Here is a 23,247-nt window from a genome sequence, read left to right as displayed (position 1 = left end):
GCTTCTGAGCTCTGTTTCTCATGTAGGGAATTCAGATCCAGAGAAAGTGAAGGTTCATAGAAAGAGCCGTAGACACAGAAGTAATCAAAACAAATGTCTCAGGTCATCTCCTGTGTTATCCCCAGAGTGTCTCTACTAGTCAGGGGGCCTCTGTTGTGTACTGATAACTTCAGGCCAGGCACTGTGCTCAGTTCTGGACAAGGACTAGGACAATGGCTGGCAAAGTGACAGCCTTTGAGGCCGACCCCACTCACCTCGTGGTTTTATATGGCATGCAAGCTAAGAGTGGGCTTCACTTTTCCTATGACATAGAAACCAAAACACGTGAAAATGTAAGAGTGATGTATGTCTGTACGTAAAGTCTGTCCGGAACACAGTTGTGTTCATCTATGTATGGACTATCCATGGGTGTGTCTGCTATAGGAACAGAGCTGAGTCCCCATAGGGCCATGTGCCGTAACGTTTGCTGGTCCCTACAAAAATTTTTTTCTTAAAAATCCAATTTATTGCTATTTTATATGTGTTTGTCTGCTTGTCTATATGTCTATAATATGCATACAGGGGCCCACACAGGCTAGAAAGGGTGTCTGAACCCATGGATCTGTAATCACACAGTTGTAAGCCACCCAATGTGGGTGCTGGGAATCGCATGTCCTCTGGAAGAGCAGCAAGTGCTTTTACCCACGGAGTCACCCTTCAGCTCTGCAGTCAGTTGACTGTTTACACACACTTTCACTTGGGCACCTCCTTTCATTTTAGTCTTTCTGGTTTTACTCTGTAGCACTCCATGCCCCTGAACTTATTATGTAGCCCAGGCTAGCCTCAAGTTCACAGCAATCCTCCTGCCTCAGTCTCTCAGGATTATGGACATGTTCCACTATACCCTGCTCAGTGCCCCTTCTTTTCAGGTACACGTTTCCTTGTGGTCCCAAGCATTACTGCTGGGTGCTGGTATTCTGACTGCATCGCCCCTAAGGGACTAAAGAGGAGCTGTTAATATGGAAACATAACACTTGCCTAAAAGTAAGAGGAAAGCTAACCATGCCACAAATCCATACCCTCGGGGAGATGAATGCAGGCAAGCGAAGGCCTTCTTGAATAATAGCCAGCTCCATATGCTAACAACGATAGGGTCTATTTCTGGGTTGTTTTTTTTTTTTTTTGGTTGAGGGGGAGGGATTAGTCTCCTGACAATATTGTCTCATATTTCCTACTTGTAGAATGATGGAACAATCCCACATTTGAATTTGTGAGCAGAGAAAAAGTTACAACAGTTTTTAGAAGCAATTATTTCTTTCATAAAATTAATTCACTAGGTAATTAGAGCAAGGAATGATCTCTGACCTCTTAGTGGAGGAGTAGGTAAACACCTTACCTACATTAATGAGAAGCTATAAATCTACCTTCTAAGTCCTTGTTTTCTATTTAAAATAGTTAAAAACCAAATGTGCATATGGTTATCTATACAAGTATTTGTGTATTAAAATGGCCCAAAGCCTCCCTTCTGATTCCTATACTGTACACTGTTTTCAGTGGTAAATACATCCCTTGAACACATGGTTAATGTTTTGAACAGAAAGATGGATTTCCCAATGACTCAGTATCTGCTTACTGACATGCGTGAAGGCCTGATACTATATTCCAGCACCCACCTGTTTTAAATCTCAATGCTGGGGAGGGAAAAACAAGAATCAGTGAAAGCCTTCCTCATAAAATGAGGAAAAAGAGGACTGGGGGGGGTAGTTTATTGGTTAAAAAGAGTTTTGTAGGTTAAAATGCCTGTCACGCAAGTGTGAGAACCTGCTTTTGAATCTCCAGAACCCACATAAAAGCCAGGCACTATAGTGCAAGCGCATGATACCCAAGGACCTACAGTGTCTGTGGGCCAGCCAACCCTACGTGGGCAGTGGGCAGCAAGCAGACAAGAGACCCTGTCTCAGACAACATGGAAGGCCAGGACCAACATACAAGATTGTCCTCTGACCTCCACACACATGGCCATGTGTCCCCCAACACATCACACAAGCACGTGCGTGTGTACACCAAGTGGGCATCTGTTAGAGCCTTCTGTGTACCTTGTATGTCCTGATGCTTCCTCTCACTTCCTCCTCACAAAAACAGCTACTTAACACGGAGACAGGTTGCAGAACTTAGAACCCAGTGAGCAAACATTTGCAGCAAGTACTTAAACCTCGCAGTATGAGCTCCCAAACCTCATAACTGATATGCTTCAGCAGGACCTGTGATGCTCAGTAGCAGATGGGGTCCTTTGTTCCTTGTGAGGAGTTTAGTGTGCTTTCAAATTCTAAAACCAATTCTAGATAAAAAGTTAGTTATGTCTGAGAAGTCTTCAAAGTATGCAAATACAATCACTTTGCTTTAAAACTTACAAACATGCAGGTATTTGCCAATCAGTTATGTGTAGCTAAGACTCTTTAGAAAGAGGGTGCTTGGATATATCTCACAGGCAGAGCATTTGCCTTACTTGAGCAAGCCACTGACTGGGCTTGGTCCTTGCCATGCAGGTGTACATACACAGACAGAGAGGGTAATTTCATTTCCTACTTGGAGGAGGGAAAACCCTTGAACATGAATGGAGGGCTGTTTTGTGAAAAGCATATATTGTATCACTATTTCATCTAGTTTGGATTTCTTTACAGTAATCCAAGAACACACGCTAACATTCCTAGGCATTGTGTATGTATGTATGTATGTATGCATGCATGCATGCATACGTGTGTATGTCTATATGTGTGTGTGTGTTCTCATTTCTTCATATTTATTTGGACAGGTATATTTAGCCAGGTCTTCCCAAAACATGTTGTATAGTTTTATTGGAGTATTTAAGCTCCCTTTGAAATCCCATTCTTTTTCCCTGAAGTAGTTATGTTTCCCTATGCTCTTAGACTCTTTAGTTGAGCCTGAGACAAGTGAACTGAAGGAAAGGCATATAAACCATTTAACCAATCTTATGCACATGCCACAGAAACAAGGAAGAAGCCCGAGAAAGAATTCGGTAAGATGTGTGCTGTTTTAGCGAAGGACAGTAAATTGTGGAAAAGGTGACACAGGAAAGATGAGCTTCTCGGGGTGGTGGCGAAGGTGGAGGGGATAGATGTGTGTGCAGAGTGACGCTGCTGTGGTTAGGCTGGTTTGTGCGCAGAGCACGGTAGGAATACCCTGCACGGATTCAGACGCACGGCCGTATTCTGATGCCTTTCAGGCACTTGGGAAAGATCCTGCCCAGCCCAGGTGGCATGCAAGGCCTGGCTGCCCACCACTTCCTCCTGCTCGGGAAGCAGGCTCTGTGCAAGTGTTCCTCCCTCCTGGATCTTGAGTGTCTACTGGTATCTTCAGGGGTGCTTAGATGGGGCGTGCTTTCCCAGTGACACAACGTCAGTACTCCCCTTGCCAGTCTAGAAACTGACCGGATGTGAACTTTTTCCATTTTTAGTTTATTATAGTTGTGTGGATGGGTATTTGCCTGCACTGATGTCTGTGTACCACGTCTGTGCCTGGTGCCCTCCAAGGCCCAAAGGAGGAACTTTTTTTTTTTCCTGAAACTGGAAATTTACAGAGTTGCGAGCTACCACGTGGGTACTGTGAGTCAAACCTGGGTTCTCTCAGTGCTCTTCACTGCTGAGTCACGGAACTGTTCACCGTAAGCATTATTAGTGTGTCTCAAACAACTGCCTGTGTTACTACTCCAAGTGTCCCTTCCGAAGTGTTCAACTTTATATAGATTGGAGGTCGTGGTGGTGGAAGGTGCTAGACCAGTCTAGGAAATGCCCGCACACACGCTCTTTACCCAGGTTGCCCAGTTCACCTCTTGCCTTGTCTTATTCTCCTGCCAGTTATGTACACGTGTGTGCGGGCACATTTCTTCAGCTGCCTGTGACTTGGCAACTTGCTCTTATAAACTGGGGCCGTGATTGATTGAGGAATTTGATGCTGCAAAAATGCCGTGAAAAAGCTGTCAAGATTGTGACGACTTGTTTACCTGGGTTGTTTGTTTGTTTTGATTTTGTTTGTTTGTTTGTTTTTCAAGACAATTTCACTGTAGCTATGGAGCCTGTCCTGGAACTAGCTCTTTGTAGATCAGGTTGACCTCGAGCTCACAGAGATCCACCTGCCTCTGCCTGCCGAGTGCTGGAATTAAAGGCATGCGCCCCCACTCCCTGGCCAGAACATGTGGGTTTGGCATGCCCTACAGGCCCAGGTCGTTTACCTGTTCTTAAGGAATACTTTAAGCCACTTCACAGTGTTTGCCAGGGGAGGCAGAAAACAGCATCTAGCGGTTTGAAGTTTAAAACGGGAGAACTGACTATCTGGGTGTTTTTATTTGTTCTTCGCCTTATATCCATCACTGTTGGAAAACAGGAAGTTGTTGGCTTCGGGCACGTGCATCTGCCCTTCCTCAGGAGCCACACTGTCTCTTCTGTGCACCTGAACTGTCCTGCTGTGCAGAGGTCATTCTTGTTCAAGGTTCTTGCTACCCTCTTGCGGATGGACCCTTCCATGGCAGGATATGGCCCCTTCCCTACAGGGCAGAAAACCCTCAGATTCATTTGCACCAATGAGATAGTTCCTTCCCATTTTTGAATACACCAAAGGGCCTTAGTTTAAAGGTTCACAAAATGTAATTTAAAGGAAGTTTGAATTTCTTTGAATCGGATATAAAAACTTAACTATATACTTTCCCTTTTGAATTTTGGATGGCACGGGAAAGAGGACAGGGTGTGTTTTCAAGTTAATTCCCCCTGTCTGTGGTACTTTCTTGATGTTTTATTATTTGCTCCTGGAACATGAGAACTCAACACCTGTCCTCAATCCCATTTGAACCTTGTGTCTTCTCATTTTTGCCTGCCTTCTGAGGCTTGAGTCTTGTCGCAGCAGTCCTTCGATGGCATCCTGTCTCAGGTTTGGGGTGACTGTACCCCCAGCTGTCCAACATGCAGTTCTGTTGCTATCGCTCTGCTTACGACCCCCAGCACTGTGCTTCCTAGCTCAGATTATCTTTCTGTTATAGGCGAGACTGGGTGTGAACAAGAAGGTGACCTGATTAAGAGACTCCCCAGAGTTGGTAAGAAAGTAGGGTCTAACGTAGACCCTACTCTGGCTTCCACTCTCTGTTCTGTCAAGAGAGTGACAGGCAAGATTCTAATAAGCCTAATTTATACTACCAATAGATATTATATTAGTCTACTAGGCCTCTGCTGGCCTCTGGGCTGTGTTTGCCTCATTCAGACAAGCCCTGCCCTCTCAAGAGGAAGGAGCCACAGTGGTTGGTGCCCTGACCTCACAGTAGACAAGCCAAGAAAAACTTTTCTTCTTCCAGAGCTCCAAGGGGACAACTAACTTCACCTAAATTGTCTGACCTAGCAGGGGACTAGGGCGGTTTCCAAGGGAGTCTGGAGCTAGAAGCAGGACAGACCTGAACTGTAGCAGTAAAGTCTTGACATAGTTACAGTCAACAAGTACATTTAAATATGGTATTTTCAAGGGGCGAGATCATCATGAGGTTAAAAATTAATCATTTGACATACTTTCAAGTTATGTCATATTTCGGTGTTTAGCCAGCTGACTCACACAGCTCGGTCCTCCCAATATAGCTGTGCTCTGGACCCTGTTCCTGGTAGACCAGGCTCTGTCCATTCATTCACTATATTTGAGTCCATATTGGCTGTTCTTGTCCCATCTGTGGAGGATATACTCTGCCTTTGCTTCCTTCCATATATGACCTTGTGTATGCTGGTCTTAACCATAAAGGGCATTTAAATATGTGCCAGGGTTCCCTGGAGGGCAGAGGTTAGAAAGTAAACCCCCAAGGTTATCTAAGGATAGCTACATCTTAGGGTTGAGGGCTTGGATGAGAGCGGGTTTCCAAGAGGAGTCTGGAAAAAATAAAATTGATGGGAAACGATCTTGGAAAGTCTGTTGTAATAGAACTGGCTACTGCAGCAAAGGTCCAGAGCACTCAACATTCCCTTTCTGCGTATGAATGAATGCCAGAACATGCGGTGTCTTAAGGGCTTTACCAATGGGTGGCGGGACAGCTCACAAGCCAGGGCAGGAGAAACAGCTAGAGAGGTAAAAGATAAAGAGTTGGTAAGGATGTAGAGAAATGGGAGCCCCGAGGATGGTATGGCTGATAAGGAAACTAGCAGAGAGTTATTTATCCGAAAGAAGCAAAGGCATGGACTTAGAAATGTTTCTAGACACCTGTATTCAGCAGTGACATCTGCAGCAGCTGAAAGGCAGAAACAACTCAAGGAACTATGGAAGATCGAAAGAGAAGCAAGGCAGGGCTCCTAACAGTGAGGCACTCGGCTTTACAAGAAAGGAAATGGACACACGCTGTGATGTGGATGAGCCTTGAGGACACTATGCTGAGTGAAATAAGCCAGTTTCTAAAGGGTATTTTCTAGAGAAATTGAAGGTTAAACTCAGGTGCAGAGAGTCAGAGGGGGCCTCCAAGGCTGTGTGTGGTGTGGGACGAACAGGACCTTACTATGCACTGGGGACAGAGCTTCTCTTTTGTGACAGGAAGAGTCCAAGACACTATGTAGAACCATGTGACTTCATATAACACTACTGGACTCTGCCTTTGGTAACGTGTAACACAGAGCTAACGCTGTGTTTGGTAATGCAGCTGAAAACTGCACAGCATAACAACAGTGTGGTAAAGCATGTCAGCTGTGGCTGGGGATGCAGGCAATGATGGGACTTATGCTGAAGAGTCGGCATCTTGCTGCTGACCCTCTGCAGAGCAGACAAGGCAACACCCAGACGGAAGAATGACACAGAAGACCCAGCAGTGGTTGGTGTATTTCCAGGGATGGAGAGAAGAGTTCCAGGTTGACACTTGAAGCAAGGAGGCTGAGCAAACAAAAAGCTTGTTAATGGGGACAGGAGCAGGGAATAGTTAAAGGACATCCATCTTAAAACCTGGGTTTTATTTCTTAAAACAAACAAACAGACAGTGTCACCTTTAGGGTGGATGTCAGAGCCTTGGAAGGGAATTCAGACACAAACAGTGTGACTTCCAGCTGTAGCATTGGTGTCTTACAACCTGGGGCTTCTCCTCAGTGAGAGGGCAGGCAAACACCAATGGTGCAGTGATGACAGGTCTTGTTGTCAGGAGTCTAGCATGCTGCGAGTGCGCCATGCACAGAGGTACCAGTGGGAGAAGAGCTCGACTCCCCTTAAAGGCCACGTCGTAGGTGACAGGCAGAGATGAATGAGAAAGAAGACCGTGATATGAGAACCTGAAACTCTGAGTAATGTTGAAATAGAAGACCAAAACCGGCTCAAGCCAACAGTCACGAGGAGGGCACAGGAACCACAACTCAGGCTTTGGTCAGGAAGTGGCACCCTTGGAGCACTGTGGGAGGTGTACGCTGCCCCCAGTGGGCCAGGAGAGGAGCAGGTAGGAGATTAGGAAATTTGGGGGCGGACAGCAAAGTGTGAGAGAATGTTCGTGAGGATTAGCATTAGGGCACAAGTCACAACAGGTGTGTCTTCAGTTGGGAAGAAGATGAGAAAAGGACAGAAGCCAGCACAAGAGAAAAGTGAAAGAAAGCATCGAGGGATAACGAGAAGGAAAGCCAGAGCGCGCCCACGGATTACAGCCTTTCCTAACATCAAGAGCCCAAGGGCTGAAACTCATTGTGGAAGTGAAGTTCTGCTTGTGAACAACTCTAGTGGGGTCTGCATATGACCCAGCAAGCCAAGCTGCCACCTAGGTGTGCTGCAGAAGGCAATGTGACTCACTGGCACTGACGGGCAGGTGCCTAGGAGCACGAACCTCACCTTGCCTCTCACTGCCTTGTGGTTTCTCCAGCCACCTGGTAAATCATTTCCCACCCACCTTCTCAGGAGACCAGCAGTAACGACAGAAGCAGTAGTGATAAAATTCCTCCAACAGCTTATTCAGGCATACAGAAACATCTGCTGGGCACCATTATTATGTGTAAACAACTGGACTAACCAATGTAGGAGAATCTCAAACTGTTAACTGTTTACTGTGTTGTTTTCCCATTCCCATAGCCTTAAGTGTTGATGGATGTATGCATCTTCCAGGTCTTTTCTGTAGCAATACAGCTTATCCTGATAGTAACCACCTTAAGGTTTAACTGGCCCAATGGTTAGTTAACTAACTAACCAACCAACTAACCAACCAGAGTTAACTGACTTCGGTCTGCTTTCTATACAGCACAGCAGAAGTAAACCCTCAAGAGTGGTGTGTAAGGTCTTATGTATGTGTAAGGACTTTGGTGCCAAGCACATGCGTAAGGTGCTTGATGTCTTTGGTATCAATATAAACCAGGCACACACTGGCATGAGTAAAACCACTTTTGTCCTGACCAGCATAAAAGCCCCCTCCTCTGACTCAGTTTGCAGGAACCCTCTGTTCTTGATATCACTGCTACATACCGGGAGTTCTTACACCTCAGCCCTTGGCTTGACCTTGATCTTCTTGGGATTCATATGCCTTTTGCTGCAGTAGCCAGTTCTATGACAACAGACTTTCCAAGATCGTTTCCCATCGATTTTATTTTTTCCAGACTCCTCTTGGAAACCCGCTCTCATCCAAGCCCTCAACCCTAAGATGTCGCTATCCATAGATAACCTTGGGGGCCAGGCCATTCATGTGGGGGTTCTGTTTGCCACAGGTCACCCACAACTTGCCTTAAATTTTGGGGAGTATCTTATCATTGGGGTAGGGAAAGCACAGAGTTACTACTAAATAGCTCAGTCTGTCTTTCCTTGATTGAACTCGTTGCCCTTCTGCCTTTGCTGCAGTGTGCTGGGATTGCAGCCGAGGCTCCCCTCCCACGTGTACATATGTCTTTTAAATGAAGTTAATATACTCCTCGTCCATCCGGCCCCAGTGTGCCAGGGACTTCCTAACAGGAGAAACCAGGCTTGCTTGTTCTACTCCCTGCCACATAGCAGGAGCCTTACATGTATGAAGGTGAGAGGAGTGTTCTCACCTATATGAACGTGAATGGAGTGTCTTTTATGACTCACCTTCAGTGTGTTTTTATTTGCCCTGTTTTGAACATGGATACTGTATTGTTTTACATGGGCAAAATCTAGGCAAAAGATTCGTTGAATTTAAACAAATGAAATTTCTAGAGCCAACCATCTGACCATGAGCCTTTGCATCCTGCCCATCTCCTGCAGTGATACCCTTGAGGAGAGTCTTCTGTTTGCTCCCCAGGAGGCTGTGGTCCTAGCAGAGCACACACTTTCTTCTTGCTCCTGTTCATGGCCTTGTGCTTGGGCTATATCTGTTGACATGGGTTTAACTCACCTTTAGGCTCCTGTTAGCCATCTTTTGTGGCTTTTAAATTTCAAATTAGTCGCGTTGTGTGTCAGACACTGACAGAAGAGTTTCCAGAAGCCCTGAGTCCCTCCAGTGCACACACCAGCCACCATGTGCCCACTCTGTGGTCTACTGAATTCATAGTTCAGAAGCCATGCCCCTGCTTCCAGGAGTTCCTGGTGTTCAGCACACAGGCAGTATCTTTTGAGCGCAGGTCCCCATTCAGTGGCTGTATAGTTGACACATCCACACTGTGCTTATCATGTGACCAGAAGCCACTCCGTCAGCAGTACTGAAAGGAAAATTCTGCAGTTGTGGGCAGCATTCCTTAAGGCAGAGCAGCATGTTGGACCACTGTTAAGGTAATTGTCATAAATGAACCCTACACAGATTTGCGCGTGGTGACATAATAGAGATAAACTAGCTATATAAAGTAACAACCCTAAGTAAGTGCCCATCCTCCCCAGTGACACAGATCTGACTTCCCCCTTTTCAGGCCATAAATAGGTTCTGTAGCACAAATCATAAAAACCCAGAGACAGAAATTAGGGTTCAGCCCAAAAACTAGAAAAGCAAAGCAGCCAAGCCACTAGAGAAGTCTTAACCTCCACCAAGGCTGGGCGACTGTAAACTAAACTGACAGCCTTTCTCTGCTCTCATTTTATATTCCTTCTAGTGCTGGGATTAAGGGCATGACTCCCTAGCACTGGGATTAAAGTGTAGGCCACCACCACCTGGATTTGTTTCTGCATTGATCTTGTGTAGCCCAGGGTGTTCTTGAACTCACAGAGACCCATCTGAGTCTGTTGCCCAAATCCTGGAATTAAAAAGGTGTGTGACACCATTACCTGACCTCTAGTGGCTTTAGCTTTCTTTGCCTCGGGTCTTCAGGCAAGATTTATGTATTAAAATACAAATAATATACCACTATAAGGCTCCATGTTGCATTCAGAATAGAAATGGTAAGAAACCTCCAAAGTATTTGTTACCTTTAGTTTTTTTGTTTACCAAGCTTACACATGGGGTTACTTCTCATCTTCATTCATCATGTCTCCGCCCCTGCTCCCTCTGGGAAGGCAATGCTGTATAGTCAGGTTTATTTATTATCTGATCCATCCTCCACTGTGTTATCTAAGTTATTATATGTAATTTTTAAAAGGTGGATGCATATGTACACAAGAACATGCGCTCCATGTATTTGTGTGACCAGAAGGAGATATTAGATACCCTGGAGATGGATATAAGGTGGTTTGAGCCCCTCCTATGGCCTCTATAATATGGCCAGCCTGGTTGTTCCCCCTTAACCAGTATGTTCTGAACTAAAAGATCCTGACTGATGAAGTTGGTAGGAGGCCCAGTGGCATGGGATTGAAATGATTATATATTGTGGACTCACTGAACCTGGCAAATGACAGACTGCTGCCAAATAAGAAGCTCTTAACTACCCCCAAACTAGTAAGAATATTAGACATATCCCCCCCCCCCCCCAAGCAGACCATGCTGAACTAGAGGGACAGCGCAGCCCACCTGTCAGGTCAGGCGTGAACAAGCTTGAACTTTCAGATAGATGCCATTCTTACGGAGCTGGCCTCTGAGACACACCTGCACTGTAGTGCAGACTACTTCCAGTTTTAGGAAACATTCTGTCACCAGAGAGGCCACACTTTTTCTGAAGTGGTTATAGTTAATCTTTAGAGCCTTGACTGGCATGTTTAGAAGAAATCTGTGAGGAGAAACTGTTACTTTTTAATAATAAAGGGGGACTCCTCTGTAAAGTTTGCTTTTGAGTATTCTACCAGCCAAGCAGCCTATTCGGTGTGAGTTAGAATCTACACCAGGCAGACCGTCTGTTCTGTGTCAGCTGAGCTCTGCACTGGGTAGTTGGTTTCTTCCATCTGAGTTAGAATCAGGATCCCCTAGAAACTCCCCAGAACTGCTGCCTGTGCATCAGATACCTTCCTATGTCTTTGTGTTGTGGTTTAGGTACAACATGTCTGTGCCCCAGAGGCTTGGTCTGTTAGAAGCTTAGCTTTCAGAGTGATGGAGTGAAAGGTGATTAGATATAGGGGCCACCCCGAAAGATGAGCATACTACTTGTGGCAAGACCATGGGGGGAGGGCTGGAGGGATGTCTCAGAGGTTAAGAGCACTGGCTCTTCTTCCAGAGGTGCTGAGTTCAGTTCCCAGCAACCATATGGTGGCTCACAGACATCTGTAATGAGATCTGGTGCCTGCTTCTGGTCTGCAGGCATATATGCTGGCAGAAAACAAATAAATTAATCTTTAAAAAAAAATAAAGACCATAAAGAGAGGGAATATGTGTATCCCACTCTCCTTCATGCTCCTGCCATGGGGTCTTACCAGGTCGTCAGACACTTGAGCCTGCAGAACTTCGAACTAAGTGACTCTCATCACAAAGTTCTCTGCCCTCAAGCATTTGTTATAGTAACAGAAATTGGGCTGGTAGAGTCGTGTGTGTGTGTGTGTGTGTGTGTGTGTGTGTGTGTGTGTGTGTGTAAATTCATGTGTTTGTCTGAGGTTGCCTGAGGAAGCCAAAAGAAGGTATTGGGTTCCCTGGAAGCTGGTGGTTTTAAGTCACCTAATGTGGGTGCAGGGGACCAATCTCACATCTCTAGAAGGGCAGTAATGCTCCTCACCACTGAGCCATCTCTGCAGCCCCTAGAGTCCATTTTTATAGTCCAATTCCATTGTTAGCTCCAGTCCAGTGGAAACTCCTGGGTTGCTATAGCAATTGGAGCCTTGAAAGAAAATGACTTAGTCCTAGTAAAAATCTTAGACTTATATAGTAAGGCGGTGTGGTTTATGAGGCAGGTTCCTACGGTTTTGATTAAGTGTTGTATTAGTAATGGGAGGAGTGTGTTTTGTCTGGTAAGGATGTGCCTATCCCAAGGATGGGTGCTGTGACTTTTATTGGATGTAACGCACCTTATTGCCTGAAACTCACAATGAACTAGATAGAGATTATTTTTTTGTCTTGCTGGAGCTTGAATGATGTATCCCTCGGTAGCACTGTAACCAGAGTGTTTGCGTCTTTGGATGGTACTTGAGCAAAGTGTGGTAGAGTCTTCCGTATGTGGTATCACCTCTAGACGTTAAATGCCATTTTGGTTTTGTAGCAATGCTATAAAAATATAATGTGAACATTCTCCTCTTGATAATGAAGATCAAGCTGCTAGGCACCTGTGCCCCCACGGGCTGCCTCTCTGTGTTTGTCTTGTGGCAATGCGGTGTTGACCACAATACAGTCGTGCCTTCCACAGAGCGCAGCACTGGGTGTCTGGCTGTAGTTTCAGGGTGTGAGCCTGTGTCTTGTCCACCTAAAGGTGAAGTAGAAAACAGTTATTTTCCTTTTCCCTGTCTTAAAGTTGACTTCTTAAAGTTTAATTGGAACAAAGGCTTTATAGTTAGAAGAAGCTATTCTCAGAGTTGCTTGCATTGCCTCAGCCCTATAACAAGCGAAGAGGAGGAATTTAAAATAGTCTTTGAGTTCCATTTTGGTTTTATCTAGGGGAAGGGATTTTCCATGCCAAATTTTGGTAATGCTTCCGCCAGGTGGTCTAAACGAATTTCATAATACAGTTTTTCAGAAGGCAGCTCTGGCCATTGGGGAGGACCATGCATGGCATGTGACCTGATTCTTGCATTCCCACCTTCTCACAAAGGGGTTCCCGGATGCACTTCTTGAGCAGTTCCACTTTGGGTTTTCCTGCTTATGTAGTCTCTGGGCTGCCGTGACAGCCTGGGGTGACCCTTTTCCACAGTCTTGACAGCTTCGGTGTCACTGTCCGAAACAACCATGTTAGAACTACTCTTTGAAGCCAGGTGAGTGCATTGGGAGGGCTGGAGGGCTGGGTTAGTGCAAGCATCCAGTGACACCCGTGTCACCATAGTGTCTTCTGCAGAGAGCCAGGGAGACGGGCGAGCAGACAGCCATGCTGCTGCAGCTTAGCATTTCCTTGATCACGGAAGAAATGAAAGAAAAGCCGACAGGGCTGTGTGCATTCAGGGTGGTACGGGTGCATCGCCTTCTCTGTTGTGATAGACTGTTATCTGGAATTGTGAGCCAGATAAACTTTTCTCCTCTCTCTGGCTTTGCTGTGGACATCTTGTGATGTGACTGAAAAGGAAACCAAGATGAGCACTGATTTTTTTGCAAGGACTGGCATTTTAACATAAATGAAGGAACTGTCAGAAAGAAGAAAGGCAAGTTGACTGTCGGCACTTGGCGCTGGCACAGTTTTTAAGTGCTTAAAATTAATCTCAAAACTGGATTTCTAAGTTGCCCCGTGCTTGGTTGTGTGTGGGATCTGGCGAGCGCGGCTTTCAGCTTTTTATGTTCCGTGTCTGATGCGGGAGTCTGTTTTCTGTCTTGGTTTCTGAGTTTCTTTTGTCCTCCGTTATGAGGCGCTCTGTTGATCCCCCTCTCAGCAGTTGCCAGTGGCGCGGGACAAGGGTCACAGCTGCAGGTTCTTGGCAGCTCTCTGTTTGATACTGAGAAAAGAGCCTCAGCAGCCAGAAGCTGGGCGGCCTTGCAGTGCTGACTATGGTACAGTTTAAACAGTGTAACTTTTTGGACTCCTGGCATGATTAGGGACCCTAAATGAGAAACATCAAATAGACTAAGCTAAGTGTGTGATTTTAAAATGTGCACAATAAGTATTTTGTTTTAGGCTCTAGCTTTGCAGAGCAAGCAGGCTCTTGTTGAGGGTAGCATCATGAGGACCCCTGTCTGGCAGCTCTCGGCACTTGTCCTTTTCTGGAAGCCATTGTATAACTGCAAAGGTTTCTCTTGTAGTCAGTGTTAATAGCACATTTTCATTGGACCAACTTGTAGCCTGCATGTAGTTTTTCCCAGATTTTTGCATGTGTATTTTTTAGACAGGGCTTGAGAATCCATGCACCTTCACGCAGAGTTAGATTAAGTCTGCACAAGCAGGTGGTCATGCTCTTGAGACATGTCCTCTTCAGTACGTGTGTGACTATTCAGTGACAGTGGTAGGGCTGGGGAAGTGAGTGAATTGGGAGAAAAGTCTACTAACATCTAATTAATATATTTCACCATTGGCATTGTAAACAAAATAATTGAAAAAGCTAATTACTGACCCGTTCTGTCAGGTAGAAGGTATATCCAGCCTTTCTGTTTCAGTGAGTGCTACTTCCATCTGTTTAGCTCAGGCCGAGAGCCATCCTTCCCTTCTCCCCACATTCTTAGCATTCAGTCTATCTCCTGACCTGTGCTGACATGGCCTCCCTCTCAGCATTATCACCACCTAGGCCAAGTTTTTGGCATCTTTGGTATTGCCTTTTCAAATGGTGTTTCATCTGGCCACTGGAAGGCGCTGCTGTCGATGTGAACCACGAGTCACTGTCTTGCTTTAGGCTCCCGACTTTGTGAAGCACTGGACATCTGCGATGTGGTCTGCGGAACCCTGGGCTGGCCAGTCTTGCTTCAGTGACATACTTCCTCCAGTTGAAATTGGCTGGCTTCTCTCTTACTAAATTTGTGTTCCCTTTTTTTCTTCCTACCTTTCTAATCTAGTGAACTCCATATGATCCTGGTCTCGGCCTGTCTGTCACGTCTGGAAACCTCCTCTGGTCTCCACCAGCCTCTTGTCTTCTGCCGTCTTAACTGTGCAGCTTGACAGCATCTCTGTTTATTCGTCTAAGTTACAGGACACCAGGAATCTTATGTTAAAAATTCAGCCCTGAGTAGGGTCAGCATTTGGACAGTGACAGCCGTGATTGTCTGCATAGGAACAATAAGCTATAATGCTAATTTTCTTTCTACCACTTACATTCTCTGAGCAGACGTCATGGTTTTATTTCTGTGTTCCTGGCCAGAAGGTAATGAATAAGAGAGTGAAGGATGGATGGACGGGCTGTGTGCAGTGAGCACTTTAGACTTAGGCTGTGCGTTGGGGCCTTTATGGAATGGTAATTTGATTAGGTCGTTGGGTAGTGTTTAGAGAACATTTCCAAAGCCATTTCATTGTGTTTGTAGGGAGTGGGAAGGGCCTACATGGAGCTCTTCTGATTATAAGGCTATTATTGGCAGCTACTCCCTGGAGCAGGACACTGCCTGTAACTCCTACACCCCCTAGATACATAAGCGGGGGTAGCCATGTGTCTGCCTGCTTCCAGGTAAAGAGGGAGAAAGGCAGACACATGGGAGGAACAACCTTGGGGAAAGGGCAGAACTGGCACAGCTGACACTATCAGGTTATCACGGGACAAGTAAGATTGGGAGACGGAGAGCCTCGGGCTTTCCAAGGTCACGCTGCTGGAGTAGTCCTTGAAGTGTAGAAGCCACTGTGCAGGTGGGGACCCAAGGAAAAGAACCACATCATACTTACAACTAAGTAGATGCCCAGCAAAGGTCTGAAATTACATGTTTGCTTACAGCCGGGCTGCAATCCTGTATGAATAGGAAGTAGGGTGGGCACAGCCAACCCTGATCTTTATTTCCTCATTTTCAGACCGTTCTGGTGTGTGTGCCCATGCATTCTAGTGTGTACATGTGTGTGTGTGTGTATGTGCGCGTGCGCGCGTGCACATGCATGTCTAAAACTTGTTTTACAAGTGCAAAGTTAGTTTCCTGATTCTATTTAAGTTCTGTGCCCCACATTAGTTTTAGGAGAACTACATTATAGAAGTAAACAACTCTCTCTAGAGGTGTAGTGTAACATAAATGAGGAATTATCCTTTGGGAAGAGACACTGAGTGAGCTGTTGGAACGTAAAAATATGTTTGCTGGTTGCTAGATCTGCTTTTATAGGCTTAAAGTAACTTGAATGTTGGGTTGACCAGAGTTCTCAAATGTTCAGATTGAGTGCTTTCAGTGAAAATACCTTCTATGAAAAGTTATATCTTTTGCTGGCTTTTTATATCTCACAGTCAAGATAGAAACTCCTCAGAATTGTTGATTGAAAAACAAAAAACTTAATCTGAGTTATTTTGACATGTCTTTGTGGACGTGCCTCCATTAGATCCCTGGCCACCGAACACGTGGGGTTTTCTCGGGCGCTGGATCTACAGTTTCAACAGTGAGGGGCTGTTACTGCGGAGAGATGGCAAGGGCTGGTTTGGTTTGTCTTACGTCTCTGTGTGCACAGAAAGTACTTGAAGCAGTACTGTACATGAGAAGATTGTTGGATGGGGCACCTATCTGGAGTGGGAACTCTGAGGATAGATGCATTGTGGGAAAAGGACAGGTTTATGGACACGCTGGGGAGTGGAGGTTTGGTCTTCCTTGTTCTCAAGTACAGGAATGTTCAGTTCCCAGCAGACAGCGGGGTGGGTGGGAAGCCACAGAAGAATACATTCAGCTAGGAAAATTGCCCATGCAGGGCCCTCCCCCCCCCCGTGAATCATTGTTGTTATTTGTTTTAAGTTTGTAGAAAACAACCATATTCAACATTCATGTTAATGAAATCAGAGTCTAAATTACATAGTTTTCACAATGCATTTTTTTTCAACCTAAAATTACCATTGTTTTCCCTTGTTTTCAATCATACTCATTTTAAAGTATCAGATGCATTCGAGTGTATAGCAGCAGGGAGCCTGGGCCCAGGTGGTGGTGGCTGTGTATAGTGATGAAAAGTGGAACAGTTCAAAAAGGATTCCACTGTTGATTGAAAACCTAAAGATACTGAAGTATGTTTGTAGCAAGGACTCTATACCCAGCCACAGAGATGTGTACAAAGTACACATAACAGTATCGTGTCAGCTTATGTGTGAGTGAGTTACCTGCTGAACTGGAGGTGGTTCATCCCTGAACAATAGTAATGGAGTCAAGCATCACTAACAGGTATGTCCTGAGAAATACGTTGGCAACTTACTATTATGTGAACACTCCAGGGTTTGTTCTCATGAACTTTGATGCTGTAAGTTCTTCTATATTCATCTAAGTTCCTCCTGATGGCATCAGGAGATTCAGTAAAAGCGAGGAAGATGATATTATGGCCTACATAACACTACAAAAACTATTAAGAATGTGTGAAGCCTTGCACAGTGGTGCGTACCTGGAGTCTCCACACTTGGGAAGCTGTGGAAGGAAAAGTGAACTACGTACCAAGACCCCGTCTTTAGAGCCCGTGGTATGGTTTTGGTCTTACACATCCTCCAGAGTGGGATAGATGACTTCGAAGTGAAAGCATTTGTTGCTCTTGCACCGACTCAGATTTGTTTCCCAGCATCCATGTGGTCGCTTTCCTCTATCCATAACTCCAGGTGGAGGGCATCCCTTGTTCCCTCCTGACCAGTGTCTGCTGAGGTAGTGCAGGCTTTGGTACATTCCATCACTTTGTTGAGCATATTTCTCAGGTGTTACTGGTTGTTCCAGGATTCAGAAAATAAAGTAAACGAGACTGGTGCTAGAAACCTTTTTGTTGTTGGTTTGTTTTCTTATACAAGTTTGTCTTTGGGAAATGCTTTGGCATTCCTCAATCCATCTACTAAGTAGGCTATTACTAGCTGTCAGATACAATCCTTTTGTCACATTGTCACCAAGAAATGGTTCATTGTTTCTCATCCAATGAAGACAATTCAGAATTATTTTCTTGATTTTTCTTCAGTCCTCTTATGAGACACTCAGTTATCAAGTTTCTCACTTTTTAATTTGCTCGCAAGTGCAGAGTGACTGTTGTCCTCCACGCTGAGTTCTTTGGCAGCTTCCAGTGTAGTCGTCAGAGGATTGGCCCTGATGATTGCTCCTCATCTTGAAGACTCTCCCCTTAATATAACCTTTCACTGGCTCATCAGCAGTCCCTGGGCCAAATCCATTGTTCATGTCGCACGGCGTCTCTGTTGCTTTAGGACCCATTTTGAACACAGATAAGAAAATTTCTCTAATTTGCTTTTGTCTAACATCTCCATTGTGTAAACTAAAGAAGTAATAAGTCATTAGCAGAAAACAGAAAGCAGCAAGTGCGCGTCAAATGAAGTATAACATACGCATATGTATTAGCAATGTAATCCAATCACAAACGGCAAATTTCAGCCATGTGAAAACCACAGTTACTTTTATACTAATTAATATTAGTGTAATTGCATAGTTTTAATGCTGGTCACAAACATTGCTGCATTTATTAGTGTATGTTAAACCAGTCTTGCATTCCTAAGACAGATTAAGTTGTTGAAGGTATATAATTATTTTTACTTGCTGCTGCATTCAATTTGCTATGGTTTGTGGAGGATTTTGGGTCTATGTTCATAATGAGTGATGTTTGTAATGGACTGTGGTTTATGAAACATCTCGGATTTTGGTATCAAATCAATATTGGCCCCATGAGATGAATGTAGAAGTACTTCCTTTTCTGTTTCTTCTAAGAGTGTTTAAGTGCTAGTGTTGTGTTTAATGTTTGGGAATTCATGTAATCCTGGCTCTTCTTGGTGGGAACTCTTTTTATTACTAATATAATCTTTTGTCATGGGTTGTTCACATTTGTTTGTTCTATACTCAGTGTTGGTGGTTTGTCTCATTGTGTCAGGCTGCTGCACGCAGAACAGTATTCTCAGAGTGGTTCTTTTATTTCTGTGAGGTGGCTAATGGCATTCCTCCCTCCCTTCCTCCCAACTGGAATACTTAGGAATTTTCTTCTTCTCTTGGCCAAGCCCAGAAAAGAGTTTGTCAACACTGTTGAGCTTTCTAAAGAACCAACTTTGTTTGACTTAGTCTTACTTCTTGGATGCTTAGACTGATAGTCATAAAAACCTTTTCAGTTGGACTGGTGTCGTGACACACATGGTCCCAGCACTGAGGAGGCAGGTAAGTTCCAGGCCAGCCAGGGCTGCAGAGCAAGACCCTGTCTCCAAAAAACAATTGTTTGAAAAAATGGTTTCCAGATTTCCATTTGTTAACCTGATTTCTGATTTCATTCACTGTTCAGAATTCAGCTTTGTGTGTTTTCAGTCCTTCAGAAGTTTTGTCAAACTTTATTTTATGACCTTATCCGTTCTCTGCCCCACAGTCTTTCTCATGTCCTGAGATGGGAGTGTCTTGATATTTGGCCTCGATTGTTCTGCAGTGCTCTGGTACATTTGCTCGTTAGACTTATCTTCTGACCTTGTTCTTTCCATATGATGTTACTTTGTTACTAGAATTGGGCGATCTGTTTCCTCCTTTCCTTTGCCTAGGCTCCATTTTAGGACTCTATAGTTTAAACATGTGATCTTTTTGTTGCTGTTTCATTGTATATTAACCTTTGGTTACAAACTGTCCTTCTTTCCTTCCCTTCCCACCTATATTTATTTTTAAGTTCTGGGAATTAAACCCAAAGCATGCATATCAATTACTAGGCAAGTATTCTAACTGAGCTATACCCTGTGTACCTCTTTTCTCCCTCTAGTAACAATTTTTCTTTCACTTCTATTTTCACGAACACAGGGTATATGGAGGCATGAGATTGATGTCATGTCGACCTCGGTCACCCTTTGCCTTATATATTGAGAAGGAGTCTCTGAACATGGGGCTTACTGTTTCAGCTTTCTGCTACCAGCTTTCTCCCAAGATACCATCCCTGCCTTGGAATTACAAGCAGACTGCCATACACTCCTGGGTTTTAAGGGGATACAGAGATCTGCACTACTGTGTCCTGGTACAGCAAGCATTTTCCCTGTTGAGCCTCCTTCCCAGCCTTTTGTTTTATTCTGTCTAACACTGGTTTAGAAATTCCAACTCCGGTCTGGTTATTACCTGGTCTTTTTTCATTGTTCTGTTTACAGCTTATACTGGTATCATGCCTTTCAATGCCTGTTGTCTGAGGTTTCTGTCCTGCTCTGTTCCCACAGTCGTTAAGTCTCAAAGAAATTACACAGAGGTCCACATTAATTATAAGCTGATTGGCCCAGTATCTCAGACTTCTTATTAACCCTTATAACTTATATTAGCCCATAATTCTTGTCTGTGTTAGCCACATGGCTTGGTACCTTTTTCGACGCCTCAGTCACATCTTGCTTGCTTTGTGTCTGGCTTCCTCTCTGGGTAAAGACTGCAGACTGAAACTTCCCTCTTCCCAGAATTCTCGTTGCCTCGCCTTACACTTCCTGCCTGGCTACTGGCCAATCAGCGTTTATTTAAAATACAAGTGACAGGGTACAGACCATTGTCCCACAGCAAATTTCTTTTATCCGTTTCTTGACATTTAAATGGAGTGTCTACTATTGCATTGCACTCAATGTAGGTTCATTATGCTTTGACACAAGACAGTGTTCAGTCACTGATGAACCCACATCAATTATAATAGACAAAAGAATTCCCATTGCTTATTATCAATTTACGTTTTAAGATGGAGGTCTTTTATAAGTTTCATTTTGTTGCTGTGAGAAACACCATGACCAACAAGTTACAGTCCATCACTGAAGGAAGTCAGGCCAGGAACTCAAGCAGGCCCGCTTGCTGTTCTGCACAACATTTCTACCTCCACAGCCACAAAGTACAGCCTGGACCACTACTTAGTTGCAGACCCATGCACACTTAGCTTTCTTCTCCAGCCCAGAGCCCCTTGCATGGGGAATGGTGCCGCCCACAGTGGACTGGTCTCCCCATCAATTAACAATTGAGATAATCCCCCCATCAGATACCCCTAGGCCATCCCTTAATTGAGACTCAAGTTGACAGTTAACTATTTGGCAAACTAGACAGGGTTATTAAAAATAGTTTTTATTTTAATCTACACCTAGAAACATTTAAGAGATGTTGATAATAAGCTAAAGATTAATTTATAGATTAAAAAATATTTTATAAATGTAGTGTAGCCTGGCTGTCCAGTATGTAAAGTCTGTTAGAGTGCAAGGACTTGGATATTCAAGCCTTTGTGTCACTCACCAACTCACTTGGACCAACTTCTGGTCTTGCCAGCTCCATTCGTGTTTAAATGACCTAAAGAAGTAGACTAGTTTAATTTTTAATACTATTTTTTGTGTGTATATGTGCCTTTTCAGTGGCTTTGTGGTTTGGGGCATGTTTATTTGTAATGTTAAGGAGCAACCCAGAGCTTCACACGTGCCAGTCAAGAGTTCAGTTACTGAGCCATACTCCAAGCCCAAAGATGCATTCCGAAGCACTTGTACTCACGGTAACACACTGTTGAGACTTGTGGCCTAGAAAGAATAGGCTATTCCATACAGCCTCCATGTATTGAATATAGATTACCTGCATTTATGGAAAGCTGATTCTGTATTTTAGTGCCCCTCCCCCGATTCTTCTCTTTCTTGTGTTAAATATGTTCAGGTATTACCACTTTTATTCTCTTCATTTTTTTATGTACTTCATGTACTGTATAGTTTCAGCAGTTTTCATTAATTTCCCTGGAGGTTTTAGTTAAATGCTAATTGATGAAAATATAGTTTGAATTAATACCAATTTACATTCAATAATACTTTTAAAAATAGCCTTGTTCCTATATAACTCTATTCTGTCCTCCCTCCTTTTACAGCTGCTGCCATACAAATTATATGCCTGGTCCAGATCTATAATTATTGCTTTGTATGAGATGACTTTTAAATCAGATCTGAAAAGAAGTACAAGCCAGAATACATTTTTCCTGTATTTTACAGTTTCCTGAGTGGGTCTGCTTTATCAGTGTTCCTCATTTCTTTGTGCAGACTTGAGGTGCTATCTAGTGTCCTCATTTCAACCCCCAAACTGTCTCTTTGCTTTTCGGTTTCAGAGCATTTTAGTTCATGGTGAATATCTTATTTGTATCTTCCCCTATGTTGTTGAGATTTTTGGTCACCGTCCTCCTCCGGCACTACACCCATCATGCAGTCTGTCCTGATTTCTGTTGGGAAGTGAGCTGCTAATCTGTGGAGGAGCCTCGAACCCAGGAGTCACTGTTACCTCTTTCTCGCTGCTTTGAAGGTTCTGTCTTGGGCTTTTAACAAATCGACGTGTCTCCAGAGACTCCCCTTGGGTGTATTTTGCTGGGAGTTTTATGTTTCTTAGATACATAGATTAATATTTTCCCATCTGATTTTAGAATTTGGGGCCATTTTCTCTTTAGATGTTACTTCTGTCTTTCTCCCTATTCTGGGGTTTCCGTGATGCATGTGTTGGTGAGTTTGGTGGTTTTTTTCCAGCCCTTTCTGGATCTCATCATGTCTCTTCATTCCCTTTTGGTTTTAGTAGTGTTCTCGTCGACTATGTGAGGATTTTCAAAGGTCATTGCTGCTTTCAGTGATGTCACCTGTTCGCGCCAGTGGTGATGGGGTTCCTAGGGACTGTTTTCCATTTCTGATTTGTTGGCCTTTGCCTGCTCTGTTTTCCACATTCCCCTCTTTATCTGTCTTTTTCAGGGAGTTACCTTCTTCTTGTCAGATTTTCTAAAATAACTCTCTGTAATGGATTTTACAGGTTCCTTAGTGTGATTGTTTCCTACATGTGTTTTCTATATGTGATTTAGTCTTAACTCTGTCTCTGATTGTCTTAGTCAGTGTTCTGTTGCTGTAAAGAGATACCACAACCATGGCAACTCCCCCTACAAAGGAAAACATTTAATTGGGGACTTGCCTGCAATTTCAGGGTTTAGACATTTATCTTCATGGTAGGGAGCATGACTGCACACATGGCCATGGAGCAGTAGCTGAGGCTGCATCCTGACCCACAGCCTCAGAAGAGAGAGTTTTGAAACCTCAAAACCCATTTCCAAAGACACACTTCTCCAGCAGGGTCACACCTATTCCAGCAAAGCCACACCTCCAAACCCTTCCCAGATAGTGCCCACTCTTGGTGACTAAGCTTTCGGATATAGAAGTGAGGTCCTGCTCTTATTCAAACCACCGCACTAACTTACGATGACTGTTTATATTTCTGAGTTTTCGCAGTTTTTAGTTTTCGTTTTGAGGTAGGATGTCATCTAGCCCAGGCTGGCCTTAAATCACTGCATCCATCTCCCGAGT

At 44.2% G+C, this 23,247-nt stretch overlaps 1 protein-coding gene across 3 annotated transcripts in view; it reads left to right on the top strand.

Moving 5' to 3' along the window:
• Cdyl (chromodomain Y like) overlaps positions 1–23,247 on the top strand; it is a 132,863-nt gene that overhangs the window by 76,601 nt on the left and 33,015 nt on the right. The window contains exon 1 of one of the 3 annotated variants that reach the window (XM_041632912.1): positions 12,954–13,173. The exons of the other annotated variants lie outside the window; for them this stretch is intronic. The gene's annotated coding sequence lies outside the window, so the exon portion shown is untranslated. Of the gene's footprint in view, positions 1–12,953; positions 13,174–23,247 lie in introns of those variants that run through there. 3 annotated transcript variants of the gene reach the window in all.

This window comes from Microtus oregoni, unplaced genomic scaffold, assembly GCF_018167655.1.
Source record: "Microtus oregoni isolate MIOR12 unplaced genomic scaffold, Mior012 000042F_ref0000377, whole genome shotgun sequence".
Taxonomy (NCBI): domain Eukaryota; kingdom Metazoa; phylum Chordata; class Mammalia; order Rodentia; family Cricetidae; genus Microtus; species Microtus oregoni.
Note: the sequence above shows the minus strand (reverse complement) of the source record. Positions and strands in the feature narration are given on the sequence as shown.